Raw genomic sequence first — 14,589 nt, forward strand, 5'->3', positions numbered from 1 at the left:
TTACGGTTGATGTGACCGCCGCCGGCTACTAACTTTGTGGATTACAATAAATTGCTGTTGTCTCCCGACCTCTTGCGTCCGTGTTGATTCAAAAGACCATCCGGAGGAAGACGTATACCTTTGCTCCGTTACAACTGGTTGGCAGCGGTGGGATCAACAGCGGACAGCGAGATGGACTACAGCAGCCCAGCGATTAATGGAGCCACAACCTCAGAATACAGGAACTGGACTATGGCAAGTCTACAAGTAAGGGCCCGGGAACTAAACCTGAGTTACCAGGGAAGAACGAAAGATCAACTGATCGAGGCACTGGAGGAGATGACCCTGCAAAGCGACCATGAGGAGGGCTGCCCCCAGGAGACTGGAGAGATACAGGAGTGGCAGGTACAGACCCAAAAGAGCAGATGGGTTGTTTTGTATGAGGAGGAATTGGCAGTGCTGGGGCTAGGAGCAACTGCAGAGCAAAGGAGTAGAGCATTACAGAGGGCTCAGGAAACGGAGAAGGAGGAACAGAGAATGGCGCATGAAAAGGAAAGAATGGCGCATGAAATGCGAATGGCTGAGATAACTACGAGGAATTATAATCAAACGTCGACCCCCAGCCCAACAGTGAGAGAACCACCATATGTCTCCCATAAACACTTCAAGACCTTTGATGAAGCGGCTGGGGATGTTGATGGATATTTTCAGGACTTCGAACACCAGTGCCACCTGATGGAAGTCCCAGAGAAGGATTGGGTCCGGTATCTGGTGGGGCACCTACGAGATGGGGCTGCGGAAGCTCTCAGAGCCATGGACCCTAGTGATCAGCGGGACTATGAGGCCATTAAAAGAGCGGTGCAGAAGTATTATGCAGTCACTCCAGAGACCTACCGAGTTCAGTTCCGCTCTTTGTCTTACAATGGGGGAAGCTCCTTCCACATGTTCGCCCACAAGTTGAAGCAAGCATGCAAGCGCTGGCTAGAAGGAGAGGAGGCTGTCACAGTCGATAAGATCCTCCAAGTCATACTTAAGGAACAGTTCTTTTCCCAGTGCCCCGCTGAGATCCGTGAGTGGGTGCTGGAACGGAACCCAGCCACAGTTGAGCAAGCTGCTTCCCTTGCAGATGAGGGCCTGACCATCAAGCCGCAGTGGAAGAGGTTGTTTGCAGAGGAGCGGAAAACTACCACAGTCCGCCAGACACCCTTCATCCAGCCACCCACCTTTCGTGCCCGGCCTCAGGATTACAATTCCCCCTCTACCCCTGCCCCAGCCCATCGGCCTCCAGCTATGAACAACCCTGTCCCTAGACAACGACCTACTGGAAGAATGCTAGAGCGCAGATGTTTTGGGTGCGGGCGGCCTGGACATTTGCAAGCTAGTTGCCCTGTTAACATGGGGGCACGGGCCACCGTGGCATCCCGGCCTATTCACTACCTGGGAACCACCCCTAGGACAGAAAGTTTGGCCCCATTTCCAGATGACCCCATGAATGACCCATCTGTTCCACCTCCAGGGGTCTATGGGATTCAGCCTTCCGCCACACATCCCGCAAACCTTCAGAGGAAGCACTTGCAGGAGGTCCTACTGGATGGCCGAACAGTTGTTGGATTCCGGGACTCGGGAGCTTTCCTAACGGTAGCGGACCCCCGAGTTGTGCGACCCGAGGCCCTAGAGGAGGGCCCTGGCATTTCTATCAAGTTGGCAGGGGGTACTCGGAGACGTATTCCTAAAGCTACCGTGGAACTTGACTATGGTTATGGACCAAAACGATGCACAATTGGTGTGATGAGCGGGCTGCCGACTGATGTTCTGTTAGGCAACGATGTTGGAAATCTACAGTGCCACTTTGTGGGAGCAGTGACCCGAAGCCAAGCTCAGGGAGAAGCCAACATGGATCCACCGGATTTTCTGCCAGATGCCAGCCCTTCAACCCTACAACTTTACCATTCAGTACCGCCGAGGGAACCAACACCAGAACGCGGATGGGTTATCCCGGCAGGAGGACATATGAGCTATAGAGACTGATGTGCATTCCCCAATTTACCTGTGTAGGCCAATTGTGTCATGCACATGTTTTGAGAGGGGGAGGGGTTGTCACGGGATGGTTAGAGTCTATACTATAGGCCATGTGTAATATATATTTCATGTGGAATGTATTCTCTAACCTGTTGTAAACATCAGTGTGTAGTTGGCTGATTAGGGTCTAGTGTGTTAGCACATTGTATACAAATACCTCTAACTAGTGAGGACCAGTGAGGACAATGGGTGGAGATAATCTGATCGGTGTCTCCAAGAAGATGTTGGATGGTGCATTGTCCATAGTAGACAGGGAGTCTGCTCTCCTTGGTATAGGTGAGGGGGGAAGGATCTGTGACTCAGCCCTCCCCACCCACAGATATAGGTGTAACAGTTTTAGTATATAGTTGTAGCTGGAGTTAGTATGTGTTAGCCGGCCTGTGCACAGCTCTGCAGAGAGCCAGGACTTAGTTACAGGACCAAGGAACCAAAGCTATCATTGGATTGTGACTTCTGTGGACTTATTGTTATTACGGTTGATGTGACCGCCGCCGGCTACTAACTTTGTGGATTACAATAAATTGCTGTTGTCTCCCGACCTCTTGCGTCCGTGTTGATTCAAAAGACCATCCGGAGGAAGACGTATACCTTTGCTCCGTTACATACATACATTACATTACTTATCCTGTATTATACTCCAGAGCTGCGCTCACTATTCTGCTGGTACAGTCACTGTGTACATACATTACATTACTTATCCTGTATTATACTCCAGAGCTGCGCTCACTATTCTGCTGGTACAGTCACTGTGTACATACATTACATTACTTATCCTGTATTATACTCCAGAGCTGCGCTCACTATTCTGCTGGTACAGTCACTGTGTACATACATTACATTACTTATCCGGTATTATACTCCAGAGCTGCGCTCACTATTCTGCTGGTGCAGTCACTGTGTACATACATTACATTACTTATCCTGTATTATACTCCAGAGCTGCGCTCACTATTCTGCTGGTACAGTTACTGTGTACATACATTACATTACTTATCCTGTATTATACTGCAGAGCTGCGCTCACTATTCTGCTGGTGCAGTCACTGTGTACATACATTACATTACTTATCCTGTATTATACTCCAGAGCTGCGCTCACTATTCTGCTGTGGCCTCAGTATGTGATGTATATTGTGACTCTTTATGGTATAATTTCTATCTTTGAACCTTTTCTTCTCCTTCATTTTCTCTGTTATTTATATTTCTCTTGTTACTTTTTATTCTATTTGTGAATCTTTTATTTATTTTAATTTGATTCTTTGCATTTATTTTTCTTTGTATCTTTTGTCTTCCCCTTCTTCCTATTTCTTATTTTCTTGTATCTTTTGTCTTTTCTTTGTATCTTTTGTCTTCCCCTTCTTCCTATTTCTTACTTTCTTGTATCTTTTGTCTTTTCTTTGTATCTTTTGTCTTCTCCTTCTTCCTATTTCTTATTTTCTTGTATCTTTTGTCTTCCCCTTCTTCCTATTTCTTACTTTCTTGTATCTTTTGTCTTTTCTTTGTATCTTTTGTCTTCTCCTTCTTCCTATTTCTTATTTTCTTGTATCTTTTGTCTTCTCCTTCTTCCTATTTCTTACTTTCTTGTATCTTTTGTCTTTTCTTTGTATCTTTTGTCTTCTCCTTCTTCCTATTTCTTATATCTTTTGTCTTCTCCTTCCTTGGCTCTTTGTCTCTTCCTTGGATCTCCTCGCACATTTCCTAGACAGACCACCTCTCTTCCTTCCTCTGGTCACAGCAGCCAATACTACCGTCAGCTTCTCCGCATGACTATGTGTTGTAGAGGCGCTGAGTCTCCAGGGGTCCCCACCCACATGTATGATAGTTCCAGTGCAGGCACTTGTGCACCAGTCTCTCCTCCAGCTCTGCACACAGCCGGCGCTGGGCTCATCCTCCTGCGCTACTGCCGCCGCCGCCGCCGCGATCATTGCGCCCATGTTTGCGCCAGTCTGCTGCTGTAAAGCCTCTGGAGCTGCTGGAGTCGGGGCGGAGTTTATCCTCCTATGTTTAGCTTTTTTCTCCAATCCACGTGGCTCCCTGAGTTACTATATTAGAGTCACAGGAAGGCAGAAGGAAGAAGTCCATGAAGGGAGGGCAGAGGTGGAATATTGTGCTCTGTACATCTGACTCCCTGATCTGCCAGGAGGAGGGGCAGGGGGACATTGCACCGGGGTAAGTGGCTCTCTGGGATTCCTCTTCTTTTGTTTGCAGTCCCAGTGTTTGATGTGTCTGCTGAGCATTACTGCTGGGTGAGCAGACAGACAGGGGGACACTGCCTGCCAGACGTGTGTGGGCATGTGGATGGATGGGAAGGCTGCCTGCCTGGATGAGCAAGCAGCCTGGAGAATGCAGGGGACTAGTGGGTGTGCGATGGAGATTGGGGCTATACTTTGTGTAGTCTGGATAGGGAAGCATAGTGATGTCTGGAGGTTGGATACAGAAGATACAAGCCTGGGTGGGATACACAGCAGAGGGGTATGGTGGGATAGTACTTGGTGCAGCCTGTATATATAGTATTAGGTGGGATATAGAGGACAGCAGATGGGGAAGCATGAGGGGATGGAAGCTGGGTGGGGTACAGAGGGTTATAGTGGGAATAGCCCATATAGTAAGGATAGTGTAGTCTGTATATACAGTATAGGCATGTTACAGTCTGTAGGTGGGATACAGAATGTAATAGAGTGTATATAGCCTATACAGGATGGTACTTAGTGTAGTCTGTATATACAGTATAGGCATGTTACAGTCTGTAGATGGGATACAGAGGGTAATAGTGGGTATAGCCTGTACAGGGAGATTAGTACTAGGGCATCGTATATACATAGTATCAGATGGGATATAGAGAATAGGAGAAGGGAAAGCCTGGCTGGGATACAGGGGGTATAGCATAGCATGTAGAATGAGAGAGTGACTATAGTTCTTAGTACAGACTATATATACAGTATATATAGTATTAGGGGAAATAGTGGAAAGGAGATGGGGCAGCCTGAGCTTGATGGAAACCTGGGTAGGATACAAAGGGTAATAGTGGGAATAGCTTATATAGTGAGGGTAGTACTTAGTGCTGCCTGTAAATATATAGTATTAGGTGGGGTATAGAGCCTGAGGGACAGAATATTGGGTGGTATATAGAGGTTAATAGTGAGGGTAGTGTCTATAGTGAGAATACTACCTAGTACAGCCTTTATAGACAGTATAAGGTGGGATACAGAGAATAGGAGATGGGGCAGCCTGAGGGATAGAAGCATGGAGAGGGTGTAGTATATTGTGCTGCCTGGATATAGAGGATAGTAGGTAGTATGTACAGTATATACAGTATATAGAGGCTAGTAGGTAGTGTAGTATGAACAGTATATAAAGGATAGAAGGTAGGATGTACAGTATATAGAGGATAGTAGATAGTGTAGTATGTACAGTATATAGAGGCTAGTAGGTAGTGTAGTACGTACAGTATATAGAGGATAGAAGGTAGTGTATTATGTACAGTATATAGAGGATAGTCCAGATACAGAGGGAGAGCTGCCTGGACAGAGGGGGGTATTTAGTGCTGATTAGGTATAGCAGATAGGAGTTAATGTGGTAGGTATACAGAGAGTAGTCTGTAGGATAGGACTTTGTATAGTACAATATGTAAATTACATATAAAGGACAGGAGATTGGGATTGAATCCTGGATATCAGGAAAAATTTTGTGCCACTTGGATATTGAGTGTAGTGGTTGGTATAGTATGGATATTGAGGGTAGTGGTTGGTGTGGTATGGATATTGAGGGTAGTGGTTGGTGTGGTATGGATATTGAGGGTAGTGCTTGGTGTAGTATGGATATTGAGGGTAGTGGTTGGTGTAGTATGGATATTGAGGGTATTGGTTGGTGTGGTATGGATATTGAGTGTAGTGGTTGGTGTAGTATGGATATTGAGTGTAGTGGTTGGTGTAGTATGGATACTGAGTGTATTGGTTGGTGTAGTATGGATATTGAGGGTAGTGGTTGGTGTGGTATGGATATTGAGGGTAGTGGTTGGTGTAGTATGGATATTGAGGGTATTGGTTGGTGTAGTATGGATATTGAGGGTAGTGGTTGGTGTAGTATGGATATTGAGGGTATTGGTTGGTATAGTATGGATATTGAGGGTATTGGTTGGTGTGGTATGGATATTGAGTGTAGTGGTTGGTGTAGTATGGATACTGAGTGTATTGGTTGGTGTAGTATGGATATTGAGGGTAGTGGTTGGTGTGGTATGGATATTGAGTGTAGTGCTTGGTGTAGTATGGATATTGAGGGTAGTGGTTGGTGTAGTATGGATATTGAGGGTATTGGTTGGTGTAGTATGGATATTGAGGGTAGTGGTTGGTGTAGTATGGATATTGAGTGTAGTGGTTGGTGTATGGATATTGAGGGTATTGGTTGGTGTAGTATGGATACTGAGTGTAGTGGTTGGTGTAGTATGGATATTGAGTGTAGTAGTTGGTATAGTATGGATATTGAGGGTAGTGGTTGGTGTGGTATGGATATTGAGGGTAGTGCTTGGTGTAGTATGGATATTGAGGGTAGTGGTTGGTATAGTATGGATATTGAGGGTATTGGTTGGTGTGGTATGGATATTGAGTGTAGTGGTTGGTGTAGTATGGATACTGAGTGTATTGGTTGGTGTAGTATGGATATTGAGGGTAGTGGTTGGTGTAGTATGGATATTGAGGGTATTGGTTGGTGTGGTATGGATATTGAGTGTAGTGGTTGGTGTAGTATGGATACTGAGTGTATTGGTTGGTGTAGTATGGATATTGAGGGTAGTGGTTGGTGTGGTATGGATATTGAGTGTAGTGCTTGGTGTAGTATGGATATTGAGGGTAGTGGTTGGTGTAGTATGGATATTGAGGGTATTGGTTGGTGTAGTATGGATATTGAGGGTAGTGGTTGGTGTAGTATGGATATTGAGTGTAGTGGTTGGTGTATGGATATTGAGGGTATTGGTTGGTGTAGTATGGATACTGAGTGTAGTGGTTGGTGTAGTATGGATATTGAGTGTAGTAGTTGGTATAGTATGGATATTGAGGGTAGTGGTTGGTGTGGTATGGATATTGAGGGTAGTGCTTGGTGTAGTATGGATATTGAGGGTAGTGGTTGGTATAGTATGGATATTGAGGGTATTGGTTGGTGTGGTATGGATATTGAGTGTAGTGGTTGGTGTAGTATGGATATTGAGTGTAGTGGTTGGTGTAGTATGGATACTGAGTGTATTGGTTGGTGTAGTATGGATATTGAGGGTAGTGGTTGGTGTGGTATGGATATTGAGTGTAGTGCTTGGTGTAGTATGGATATTGAGGGTATTGGTTGGTGTAGTATGGATATTGAGGGTAGTGGTTGGTGTAGTATGGATATTGAGTGTAGTGCTTGGTGTAGTATGGATATTGAGGGTAGTGGTTGGTGTAGTATGGATATTGAGGGTAGTGGTTGGTGTAGTATGGATATTGAGGGTATTGGTTGGTGTAGTATGGATATTGAGTGTAGTGGTTGGTGTAGTATGGATATTGAGGGTAGTGGTTGGTGTAGTATGGATATTGAGGGTAGTGGTTGGTGTAGTATGGATATTGAGGGTAGTGGTTGGTGTAGTATGGATATTGAGTGTAGTGCTTGGTGTAGTATGGATATTGAGGGTAGTGGTTGGTGTAGTATGGATATTGAGGGTAGTGGTTGGTGTAGTATGGATATTGAGTGTAGTGGTTGGTGTAGTATGGATATTGAGGGTATTGGTTGGTGTAGTATGGATATTGAGTGTAGTGGTTGGTGTAGTATGGATATTGAGGGTAGTGGTTGGTGTAGTATGGATATTGAGGGTATTGGTTGGTGTAGTATGGATATTGAGTGTAGTGGTTGGTGTAGTATGGATATTGAGGGTAGTGGTTGGTGTAGTATGGATATTGAGGGTAGTGGTTGGTGTAGTATGGATATTGAGTGTAGTGGTTGGTGTAGTATGGATACTGAGTGTATTGGTTGGTGTAGTATGGATATTGAGGGTAGTGGTTGGTGTAGTATGGATATTGAAGGTAGTGGTTGGTGTGGTATGGATATTGAGGGTAGTGCTTGGTGTAGTATGGATACTGAGTGTATTGGTTGGTGTAGTATGGATATTGAGGGTAGTGGTTGGTGTAGTATGGATATTGAGGGTAGTGGTTGGTGTAGTATGGATATTGAGGGTATTGGTTGGTGTAGTATGGATATTGAGGGTAGTGGTTGGTGTAGTATGGATACTGAGTGTATTGGTTGGTGTAGTATGAATATTGAGTGTAGTGCTTGGTGTAGTATGGATATTGAGGGTAGTGGTTGGTGTAGTATGGATATTGAGGGTAGTGGTTGGTGTAGTATGGATATTGAGGGTATTGGCTGGTGTGGTATGGATATTGAGGGTAGTGCTTGGTGTAGTATGGATATTGAGGGTAGTGGTTGGTGTAGTATGGATATTGAGGGTATTGGTTGGTGTAGTATGGATATTGAGGGTAGTGGTTGGTGTGGTATGGATATTGAGGGTATTGGTTGGTGTAGTATGGATATTGAGGGTAGTGGTTGGTGTGGTATGGATATTGAGTGTAGTGCTTGGTGTAGTATGGATATTGAGGGTAGTGGTTGGTGTAGTATGGATATTGAGTGTAGTGCTTGGTGTAGTATGGATATTGAGGGTAGTGGTTGGTGTAGTATGGATACTGAGTGTATTGGTTGGTGTAGTATGGATATTGAGTGTAGTGGTTGGTGTAGTATGGATATTGAGGGTAGTGGTTGGTGTGGTATGGATATTGAGTATAGTGCTTGGTGTAGTATGGATATTGAGGGTAGTGGTTGGTGTAGTATGGATATTGAGGGTAGTGGTTGGTGTAGTATGGATATTGAGGGTAGTGGTTGGTGTAGTATGGATACTGAGTGTATTGGTTGGTGTAGTATGAATATTGAGTGTAGTGCTTGGTGTAGTATGGATATTGAGGGTAGTGGTTGGTGTAGTATGGATATTGAGTGTAGTGCTTGGTGTAGTATGGATATTGAGGGTAGTGGTTGGTGTAGTATGGATACTGAGTGTATTGGTTGGTGTAGTATGGATATTGAGGGTAGTGGTTGGTGTAGTATGGATATTGAGGGTAGTGGTTGGTGTAGTATGGATATTGAGGGTAGTGGTTGGTGTAGTATGGATATTGAGGGTAGTGGTTGGTGTGGTATGGATATTGAGGGTAGTGGTTGGTGTAGTATGGATATTGAGGGTAGTGGTTGGTGTAGTATGGATATTGAGGGTAGTGATTGGGGGGTTGGGGGTCATTGGGCATTTTAGTAAGAGGCCGCCTATTAGACCGGCACAGCTCTAGTATTGATCCAGTAGCCGTGTCTTGTCCTGTGCTACATTGTCTGCCGCTCGCTTCCTCATCCTGCGCTTATCTCTGACGGTTTTTGGCTCTTCTGCTAAGTTTGTTCTTCCCAAATAATGAAAGTTTACGGAACAATCACCCAGCGGGGAGGGGGCAGCTTGGCTCAAGGTCCAGGGTGTGTGGGTGGATGGTACCAGCCTGGGCAGATCTGGCGGTGGATTGTGAGGGGTTCAGGTTTGGGGAACATGTAATAAGATCTCCGGTATTGCTCATTCCAGTGAGGATTTCTTTGGCTGGATACTCAGCAGAATGAGGCAGCGCCGGCTCTGAGGTAAAGGATCGTTTTTCAGACTTATGGGAACTATTAAGCGTGAAGCGGTGTAGATGCGTGTGCGTACACGTAGGACAGCTGTAGGCAAGGAATGAGCAGAGTTACTTTGCTGTAAGTGTATTCGTGTCCTAAGTCCCTCAAGTATCTGCATATCATTACCGTGGGACCTACGAGGGATAGGGTGCCCTTATATTAGACGCCCCCAGTATCTGTGCCGCCATTGTTCTCGGACACCCCTCCATCCTACTTACTTGCATTGTATAATTTATCACTCTCGTTTTCCTGGAATCCATAAAATGTCTAGTGCTATTATTTCCGGCCCCCATTAATATATAACCAAAAGAGAAGGGTGAAACTGACTCCCACAATGGACATTGCCCATCCACAGGACACATTGCTGGAACCCCACCGATGAATATGGGTTCTGCCCCTGATGGGTTGTAATTTGGGACCCCCAATTGTCAACGTCCTCGGAAATCTTACTTATCAGTATCTTATTGTCTTGGGAATCCAGGGTTGAAGTGTTTTATTTAGGACCCCCAAAGGTCAATGTCCTGCAAACCCCATAAATCAATGTGTGTTATCGGGGGATCCCTAAGGATATGTCCAAAATTGCAGTAGCGGGAAAGTGGATGAGAATTTACTAAACCTTGCTTCACATCCTGTGCAAAAATTCACGTGGAAATCGATTTGTGATGCAGATTATAAATTCTGATTTTCACACTTTGCAATGTATAAAGGGGTAATCCACGGCAAGATTGTAACAAAATCTGTAGTAAGACAAATTCTACACTGAATCCACAATGTATAGTTTGTTCTACAATTTATATCCCATGTGGGCTCATCCTTAGCGTCGCTGGGGTTTGGATCCCCCCATATTTCACTGTACACTCAGGTGACCCCAGTGTGGCATTGTTTTAGGACCCCATGAAGTATCAGTTGTTCTTGTGTGATGTGAACCCCAAAGTGTATTGCTTTAGGACCCTACAAAGTCCTGCTTCACCGTTGCCCAGTGTCAGTTTGTTGTGGACCCCACAGTGTGACATTATTTTACAAAGTGTCATTGTGGCATTGTCCTGAGGACCGCCGAGTGTCTGTTCTGTGGACCCCAAAGTTTGTCAGTGTAACATTGCTTTAGGACCCTACATGTGTCATTAAAGGATCATCCAGGGGACCCTCTGGTGTCAGTATGATGTGGACCCCAAAGTGTTAGCGTGATATTGCATTAAGACCCTAAGGTGTCAGTTCATGATTGTCCTCAGGACCCCCAAGTGTCATTGTGACGTGGACCCCAAAGTGTGTCAATGTGGCATTGCTTGAGGACCTGCAATGTATAATTACATCATTATCCATTTGGTAGCGTCATTGTGCTATTGTCACTCAGTGTCTCTGGTTCTGGATATAACGTTTCTCCTTGTGGAGAGAGCCCTGTTTTTGGCCTACAGACATTGCTTTAGGACCTGCACATGTCTTTCTGGCTTGGAACACTATAGACTCTGACAATGTTTTGAGACCCCTCATCCTGGGACTCCTTCCATCCCCGGATATGACTCTGTTGTTGTACAAGGAGGATCAGTGAACACAAAATTTCCCAACTCGCCTGCTATTGCATGGTATACAGCATATTAGTGCGTGCCGCTAGCAGTGACCTCAGGGATAAACTCCTTGTAGTAACAAGCTTATCTCTGGCTGGCAGTCTTCATAGAATATTGCATTAGGGTGTAATCTGCCTGTTTATCTGTGTCAAGTGTCTGGGAACTCCTTCTACCCTGAATGATCCCTTTATATTTGCATTAGGTGAAGGTGTCAGAGCTGGGTTTGCATATTGTTTTATTCCAGTACATCTGTTCCCTCCATCGCCTGCAGTCCAGGGTCTCAAATTAGCCCTTTGCAATGAAGAGGTTAATTATAGTATCTTCGTAGGGCCATGATGTCATCCCTGGAGTTGTAAAAAGTCTGCCAGGAAGTGTAACTTTTCTATGGCGCTCCCCCTTATTGAGGTCCTTGGCACAGGATACGGATTGAGGCTCATACTTCCTGGGGTGGGGGTCTGGCTTGGCTGGCTGTCAGGATAACACCTCAGGGGGGCTGTCACAATGGAATTTGTGTGGGGGTTGGTCTGGTGGTCTCTGTTAACTCCGAATTTGCCAGGGAAATCTCATACATGCAGTTCACATAGAGCTAAGTTTTTGGGATTTGCTCAGCTGCTCAGTTCATATAAGCCAAGCCGTAGGGGGTCTCACAGAGCGACGTGGTCGAAATCAGCTCCGAAAAAAATGTAGGAAATTTTCCTGAACGTTTTGCATTAATAAATTTATATTTTTGTCCTAGATATACTGATTTTTTTTTTTTTTTTATTGTATTTTTTGTATTTATTTCTACATTATAGTCATGGCGGGGAAGTGAGATGCCGTTATATATAAAATCTCCTGCCGAATTGTTGGACACGTGCACCCTGTTCCGTTCCTTTTTTGGATGGAAGTCAAATCGGATTGATGTGGGGGTTATATCTGTTAAGAAGGGATCGGTGGGATGGGTCAAAAGGGAAAAAAAAGACCAATGAAATGCAAGTGTTTTTAAAATGGGGCAAAATGAAGGACACTCGGTGGTCGAAAATAGAGAAAAGGACGCCGAACGGATCCAAAATGGATGCAAAACGTCCGTTCCAAATGGATATGGTCATGTAACAAGACAAGAAGCAGATAGGGTGTGAATACAGCCTTAAAAATGAAAAAAAAATAAGGCTGAGTCCCCACATTGCGGAAATGCAGCTTTTTTTTGTTGCAGATTTTGTTGCGTTTTTTGAGCCAAAGTCAAGAATGGCTACAAGTGGAACGGGAAATATATAGGAAGTTCTTATACTTTTATCTTTGGTTCAATCTACTCCTGGCTTTGGCTCAAAAACCGCAACAAAAAAAGCTGCGTTTCTGCAACGTGGGGCCTCCGCTTAAAGTTGCAAACTGAGCTTTTTTATTGCGTTTCTTTGAGCCAAAGCCAAGAATGGCTACAAAAGGAATGGGAACTATATAGAAAGATCTTATACGTCTTCTTTCTGCTTAATCCACTCCCGGCTTTGACTAAAAAAAAACGCAACAAAATCTGCAACAAAAAAAGCTACGTTTCTGCAATGTGTGGCCTGAGCCAAAGGCTACATACAGATGACCTTGGGCATGTACCGGATCCATGGACGGGACCTGGATGATATTTGTGTAGCCCTGCCTTCAGGCAACCATTGAATTCTTTCAGTGAACCTGGGAAGTAAAACACACAGATAAAGGTCCGGTCTGGAGTTTTGTTCTAGAAATATCTTTCCTGGCTGGACCCTCTGTAATTAACCCCTTAGTGGGGCTCTGTATATGTACCACAAGGGCTTTGCAGATGTTTGCTACTTTGTATACAGTGTTACAGATCAATGTTTGGATTGGAGATAAGATCTGGGCCTTTTAACCCCTTAGAGGGCACCTAATCCAGGAAAAAGGGAGAGGACTCCATTGGCTTATCATATTGCCCTCAGGGCTGCCATCTTTCTACACCCAGAAGATTCTAGTGGAGGCTGGAATTGATGTTTTTTTGTTCATCCCATGAATCAAAAAGCACAGAAAACCCATAAAAACATAAATCCAATAACTAAATAAAAAACAAATAACTTGCTGCTGATTTTTTCCCCAAAAAATATGAATAAAACTTTATTTTAAATTCATTCTATGAAATAGTGGCATTAAAAAAATACAACCCATCCCGCAAAAAATAACAGCCCTTATAGGGTTACACTGATGGCAACGTAATGTCAGAAGGAGGGGAGACAATGAAAGAACATGGACGTGTCCTGAAGACCAGGATAGACGGCGTCCCCTGTCCTGACAAGTCTATTCTAGAAGGTCCTTGCATTCCCCAGCAGCTTTTTGGAGAGCTCTATGTTGTGTCGTTCCTCTGTTATTCCTCCTAGAAATGTATGGATAAAGTGATATTACTATGGGGACGTGTGACAATCTGCGACCAGTTAGACAATGTAGAGACATGACCCCTTGACAAGAAGACTCCACTTCATAGATTTCTAGGAGGAATAACAGAGGAACGGCACAAAACAGAGATATGAGAGAAGATGCTTCAGACATGTAATATGATGGGGAATACAGAGATGTCAGGAGAGGTGTCAGGTCACCTTTAAGTGTGTAATACGTATCAGAGAGTCCCTACGTTTGCCATTTCCCATGTATCAGAGCCGGTGCTCCGCTGTCCGCAGTCTATAGATGCCGAGGATTTGTTATTCAGGGTCATTAAGAGATTACGGTGAGAGTGATTTTCTTGAAGTCGACTGTAAAATGATGAAAAATTGACAGAGAAGAAGCAAATCTACCAGGTGTTATGTGCAAGACTATAGCCGGACATTTACTGCACAGCAGTGGTGACATCTGGTAATGAAACAGATGTGTAAGGACAACCACCGAACTGCTGGGCAGTATATACATGACTATATAACATCAGTACACATATAAGACCCAAAGTACATACTGAAGACAAGAACTTCACTGCTTGTCACTACCTGTCTAACCGATCTGAAGACACTTACTGGAGAGTCACACAGAACAAATCCAACTACTACTGATGTTATATAATCAACAATGTCGTATATATATTCCTACTATTCCACTATAAGGGAGCCTTCACACGATGTAACGCTGCGCTCATTCTGATCGTAAAAAAGCAGCTCCCTTTGACTTGAATGGGAGCCGGCATATGCGCGTAATACATTGAAAACATAGGGAAAAAAGCCTCCCATTGATTTCAATGGGGAGCGCACGTATGCCGGCTCCCATTCATGTCAAAGGGAGCTGCTTTTTTACGATCAGAATGAGCGC

General features: G+C 44.5%; 1 protein-coding gene across 1 annotated transcript in view; it reads left to right on the plus strand.

Moving 5' to 3' along the window:
• The first annotated feature begins 3,946 nt into the window (after positions 1-3,946).
• ST3GAL1 (ST3 beta-galactoside alpha-2,3-sialyltransferase 1) overlaps positions 3,947-14,589 on the plus strand; it is a 115,321-nt gene continuing 104,678 nt past the window's right edge. The window contains exon 1 of the mRNA XM_075270085.1: positions 3,947-4,225. The gene's annotated coding sequence lies outside the window, so the exon portion shown is untranslated. The remainder of the gene's footprint in view (positions 4,226-14,589) is intronic.

Source organism: Leptodactylus fuscus, chromosome 4, assembly GCF_031893055.1.
Source record: "Leptodactylus fuscus isolate aLepFus1 chromosome 4, aLepFus1.hap2, whole genome shotgun sequence".
NCBI classification, from domain to species: Eukaryota; Metazoa; Chordata; class Amphibia; order Anura; family Leptodactylidae; genus Leptodactylus; species Leptodactylus fuscus.